Here is a 6,383-nt window from a genome sequence, read left to right on the forward strand (position 1 = left end):
ATGTGTGGAAAAGAGTTTAAACAGTTGAAGTGTTAACTGATAATGTGGTCCCATTCAGCAAAATGGGCCAAAAAAATGGCATAAAAAGCTTAATATCTCAAAAAGTATAAAAGTTATGAGCACCAAAAGATATAGCAGGCATTAGCAGAAGGAGCAGAACAGTTTAAAGTTTGAATGGTGAATATCGGCTGAAAACTGAGGGAGGAGTTAACCAGCAAAGGTTGGAACAACTAGAATATGGTAGAAGAACAAAGAACTAGAAAAAGTTGCATTTCCTGCGAAAACTGCTGTGTGAATGCCGTGTAGTGGAATCTGAAAACAGCAGAAGGAGAACCTGCTGAAAAAACACTGTGTAGAAGCTGGAGTCTTTGCTGAAAATGGCTGTCTTTGAAAGGGTACACCAAGCAGCGTCAATAAAGCAGAGTACATGCAAGCAGGGAAGATGTGCAGCAAATGTCACATGTAGGATTCGAACCTTTGCCACCAAATCTCACGGCGGCTGCTCAACCCATTGAGCCAAACCAGTTCTAGTCTCAAACAAAGATATGATGAGAGAAAAAATGTGCACTGTGCGGAAGAAGCTAAATGGTGCTCAGAAGAGGTGAAGAAGCAGAATGTTCAGCAAAAAAAAGAGATGAAGAACCTGAAAATTATACTGAAAAGAGAAGAAGAGGCTGAGATTTCTGCTGAAAAGAGGTGAAGTTGTTGAACTTTATGCTGAATAGAGGTGAAGAAGCTGAAAACTGCTGAAAAGAGAAGAAGTGACTGAAATTTGTGCTGAAAAAGAGTTGAACATTTAAACTTTCGGCTGTAAAGAGCTCAAGGAAATCAAACTTCTGAAAAGAGCTGAAGAAACTGAAAAGAGGTAAAGAATCTGACGTTTGTGCTGATATTAGCTGAATAATCTGGAATTTGTGCTGAAAAGAGGTGAAAACACTGAAAATTATGCTGAAAAGTGGTGAAGAAGCTGACATTCTCGTTGAAAAGATCTGAAAAGGTTGAACTATTAACTGAAAAAAATGTTGCCATAAGCGGGATTTGAACCCCGGCCTCCCACTCTGAGAACAGCTGCTCATCTCACTGAGCTAAAACATGGCTCAGCCCGGGAAGCAAAACTGGTGATCACGGCATTCACACAATAATGACAGAAGAGGACCGGGCGAGCAACACTAGGCAAACAATATCAGCTGATGCCATATGACAGATACGTTACTGATTTTCACACAATGAAATGCAAAAAATATATCCTACAAATAATATGAGTTAAGTCCATAAGTTGGACAATAATACATTCCATGTTATTTTGCCTCTGTACACTGTAGCAGTGGACTTTAAATCAAACAATTATGACGTGACTCAAGTGCAGACTGAAAGACTGCACTTGAGTCACTCAAGGGGGTTTGACAAAAGTATTTTTATAAGAGTTCCAACTTCCAGAGGATAAAAAGTAAAACACTTTGACAAACAAGCACGCTAATACTGAAGATGAGGTTCATTACTTGGGTGAACAAGCAGTCAGTGACTACCCTAAGCCCCATGGACATCAAGTGCTTAGTCTCTGAGATGCTCTGTCAGGCCTGCAGCCACTTCCAGTCTGTGCTTGTCTGTAGGTCTCTCTGCCCTCACTTTGGACCACAGTAACTGAAAAGTATGCGCTACTGGGTTGAGATCAGGTGGCTGACTTGGCCATGGGAGAATATCACATTTCTTAGACACCCTTACGTTGCTGTTGTGGTATGCTTTGCTATGCTTATCCATTTGCATTATACAAGTAATCTAGTAGCATCCACCCTTCCTGTTCTTGAGTGTAACCAGTGGTTTGCACCTTGTTGTAAATGTTCTGTATTCACATTCATGCCAGTGTCTAGACCTGGGTGATAAAACCAAATAATTATTCAGAAAACATGGTCAATATATATAGTCAATAGAGCCCATCCCATCCCTATTTTGACAGACAACATGAAAGCCCAACGACAATAGTGCTGCACAAATCATTCATGTGTTTGAAGTAGAATTGGAGCCCTGTGAGAGTGCAGGAGGAGCAACCGGCAGCTAATGTTCCTAATGTTTGGGCTGCTACACAGTGGTATGTTAGGACTGAAGTTTGTTTCCCCAAAGCCAGGTAACGCCGTTATAAGACAAGAATCGCAAACATCGGCTTTATGCAGCTCATTAAAGTAACTGACCTGCGTAGCTCTGTGATCATTAACATTTCTCTCACTGGGCTTTTCCCCACACACATGGAGGCTAGAGACGCTGCTGAACAGCTGTTTTCACTACAACATTGGATCCATATGAGAGTCTCACTGCCCACGTCATTAACCACACTTTATGTTCTCTCTGTTCCCCTTGGAGAATAACTGGAGTTAGAGCAGGGCGATATGGCCAAAAATATTTATCACGATATATATTTGAAAATTTGCGATAACGATATAACTGACGATATAATTGATGCGAGACAAAATACAACTCCACAACATTACTAGCGCAAAAAGACAACCTTCCATTTATTTTCACTTAAACAAGAAGCTGGTTTTTATGTACATTAAAGCTTTATAAAAATGTAACAGTGCAAATGCAAATTCCTTGCTGAAAGTTTAACCAAAAGGCATTTCCAGTAGAAATGGGCTGACATATCCTGAGCATAACCATGTATAATATCCACTGAAGTTAAAAAGAGGTGCTTTGCAACATTAAACTGCAGTGTGCAGTACGTATTTTTTGGACCATAAGGTGCACGGGATTATATGGCACATTAAGCGAAACAAAGCAGTCAGATAAATCAAACTTTATTAAACTCATTCTTCTTGCTTCCTCCACTTCTGTACCATTGATTCATTAATGTTGAATTCTCTGGCAGCTGCTCTATTCCCATGTTGTTGCAGTATATTAATGACTAACCTCGTATTGTGGATGGATTATCTCAGTTGTTCTCCTGACTGAAGTTTGGTCCGTTTACAGCATCCTGCCATGCGATTGCATTTGTCTCTAACTATTAGGAACTTTAACGTTAATTTTTATAAGTGGAAAAGTGTTAGTGTTCATCCTCCAGCTTCACTGTTTATGCTAACATAGCTGTGTCGCTAGCGATCACGTAGCACATCATTATATAGCAGCTAGCCCAACTTCAGTAACCCTACAAACGTCACTGCTGTTTAGTTTCCTGTCTTCATTTATGTTGGAAGTGATAGCAGAGCTGTACGTTTGATTTTTTTCAGAAATCTCTCAGTCAGAACATGCTATATCATGCTTAGGCAACTAGCGAAACTAGCGAGCTAACTTCTGCTAGCTTCCTGCTAACTTCTAACTCCGTTAAATGTAATAACTTTTGTTTTCATGGATGCCTGGAAGTTAAACTTCATAGTTACACCTGGTAAAGCAGCAATGCTGATCGTTTTATTAAAGATGAAAGAATTTAGACAGTTTTTAACTCTCAGTGATGCTGCAGTGTTGTTTGACCTGAAGTCAAATATACGGAGTTTAGGACCCAGATTACTCCCAGATTTAAGAGCATCTTAGTCCGACAAATACGACAATAACGACAGCCGCTTGCATGTTCTGCAAAAAAATGTGCTTTGTTGTGTATCTGACGGACAAACACCAAACCAGTTCCACATCACGGAAGTTGCACCATTTTTACAAACCAATTCTGGTTCATCAGTTTCACTCAACAATCGGCCATGTGCGTATGAAAACAAAGGCACTGCGCATGCGCGTTTTACTCATATTCTATCGCGATATTTCATTTTCCTATCGTTGCCTAACATTATACCGGTATTACCGTGAACGGTATAATATGGCCCAGCCCTAACTGGAGTGTCTGTTTTGTTTATGTTTAAAGAGTTATTGATCTTCTACTGAGGAGACAAAATATGTTCTTTTTCCTCCTTTATCTATTTGTGGAATTGTTCCCCGGCAACTTCAAACTAGCTGTTTTTACACCAAAAACAATACACTATCAGATTTTTTGTTTAATAGCTACTTTATTTTATTGGAACAGACCAAAATACTCCGTTTTCCGGTTCATTGGTGTTCTTCTGAAACACATGAAACTTTTGCCTTATCACAATAAATAATTTTGTTTATTATACATACACCGCTGTTATTTATTTAAAATACAGTAGTAATACATTACAGTTGATTTATGTATGTTCATGTTCAACCTCTGACAGAAAATAAATAATGTTTAAACCAAAATTAATCTTAGATCTTCCCATCTCAGGAGTAAAAAGGGACCTTTAAGTGTGACGGAAATGATGATTTTTTTTTTTTTAATGTATTAAAAAAAAAAAAATACATGATGATTTTCCACACAGGCCTTCCAGGCCATTCGCTGAGGTGCCAAATGCATTTATTTTTTTTAAGAATTTACCAGATCGCTGATTTGGCCACTCTTAAAGTTTTATCTGCCTTTCTCATAGGTTTATCTGTTCTTCATTCTCCCTAATGATGGGCTCCTTCACTTGCACTGACAAATGTTTGGACTTCAAATTAAAAGTACCAATGTAAAGATACGAAAAGCAAGTTCAAAAGTGCATTCAACTCCAGATATGGGTTACCTTATATAGCGACCAAATGAAGGTGTTGTGTCAAAAAGTGATCTACTGCCAAAAAATGATTCCCGGTAAGTGACTGCCCATATTTAAACTGCTAAAAATATTTTGTTGGCCTACAACATATGAAATATGTGTCAAATGTATCCCTCATGAATGATATGAAGTAGGCACAATCAGTTTTTGGCAGACTGGCTTTTATACATCCTTTATTTACTCAGTTAAAAAAATAAAAGTCTCATTGACATTAAAAATGACTTTTTCCAAGGTAGGTCTGTCAGAAATTGCAACAAATATAACAATACTTCTCTAAAGATATTTTAGATGGCCAAATGTATAATATGGGTGAAATAATACACAAAAACACTTAAAGAACAGGTAATTTTTCAATTTTATATATAACTACTTTGTAAATCCTGTTTACTTAAGTCTACTTACCAACATAAGTAAAGACATCACACATGGAAAAAAAAACGTTGGCAATCAGTTTTTGGCACAACAAAGGAACAGGCCTTATCTGACCATGAAACTGCTAATCAGACAGTTTTTATGAGCTATGCAGATGAGCTGTTAACAACTCTGGGGCATGCATTCCCGAAAAATAAGTAAAAACTACGATTCCAATTTTCCTCAAAGAAAATGACAACATTAAAAAAGAAAAACATCTTTGATGTAAACAATATGAGCTCACACCCCCAAATCAGTCTGACTGGAACTTTCTAAGAAACATATGACTAATTTATCACTGAGGCATTGCCTTGTATTACCAACCAATGTGACGTGGACGACAAGATAATGAACCAAAGCGTGTGTTTAAAAAATAAAAACAAGAGTCAAACTGAGCGGAGAACAGCGGTGGTATCGACAGAGCCATATGTTTACATCCTTGGCACTTGACTAGCGAGCGGAACAGGGAAGTTTAACAGATAGCTTAGCTTGCTAACTTAAGTGTACATTCAAAGCGGCTCGCTGAAGCCTGAAACCGTAAATATAGCGCGAGTGTTGCTGAACAGATGCGACTATAGTGAATGAAAAGGTGTTGAGTTTACGTTGGCTTCGTTATTTCGGTGTGGCCAACGCTCTATTACTTTAGCAGGCTAGAAAAGGTAAGCTACTAGCTAGCAAAGTAGGGAAGCTTGCAGCTCCACCAAAACTTCGCTCTCATGCGCTACAAGTAGTTAACTGCTCCGACTATAACTCACCTTTTACAAGACTGCAGCACTCCTTACCGCAGCACCATTTAAAACAGCGGACAACACACACTGAAAACTTTTCAACCGTACGCAGGTTGGCTGACATACATGTCACATCGCCAAATTACGTTACTTGATCACCTTCTGCTTTCTGGTAAAGCAGCAGTTGTTGACCCGTATAATAAACGAATACGCATTTAAAACAACTTCCGGTGTCGTCTTTCAAAATAAGAAAGTCCATAGTAATAAGTCTAATAAAAATTTCAGATTTCATTGTATTTCCTGCTGTAGTTTATCATTAATTAAACAATTTGTTTTAAGCCTAAATACAGCTACAACATTCATCATTTCCGGTTGTATTTACGCTAACTTCAAACATATTTGCCAACTCCTGCCATTTCCAAGAACAGTCCCACCTGCATCCCGCACGCGGTTAGGTACAAACACGGCTGCGCGAGCCTTAAAAATGGTTTTAAGGATTAAATCTGTAAACGGAAAAGAGGAAGGCGGCACTTTGGGGCAGTGGTGTGAATGTGCGTTAATATTCACCTTTATTTATTTCACCTACAATTTAAGGTGAGCTAATTGTACATAAATACCTCTTATAAGAAAGCTGCAGTTAGTCTATTAGTTCCAT

At 38.4% G+C, this 6,383-nt stretch overlaps 1 protein-coding gene across 2 annotated transcripts in view; it reads right to left on the reverse strand.

Annotated features, from left to right (window-relative positions):
- Positions 1-6,137, reverse strand: part of LOC113027743 (signal transducer and activator of transcription 5B-like) — a 45,934-nt gene extending 39,797 nt beyond the window's left edge. Inside the window, exon 1 of one of the 2 annotated variants that reach the window (XM_026177501.2) lies at positions 5,756-6,137. The gene's annotated coding sequence lies outside the window, so the exon portion shown is untranslated. The remainder of the gene's footprint in view (positions 1-5,755) is intronic. The other variant, XM_080305717.1, reaches the window with a different exon arrangement.
- Between the last annotated feature and the right edge of the window lie 246 nt (positions 6,138-6,383).

The sequence above is a fragment of the Astatotilapia calliptera genome, chromosome 8 (assembly GCF_964374335.1).
Source record: "Astatotilapia calliptera chromosome 8, fAstCal68.1, whole genome shotgun sequence".
NCBI classification, from domain to species: Eukaryota; Metazoa; Chordata; class Actinopteri; order Cichliformes; family Cichlidae; genus Astatotilapia; species Astatotilapia calliptera.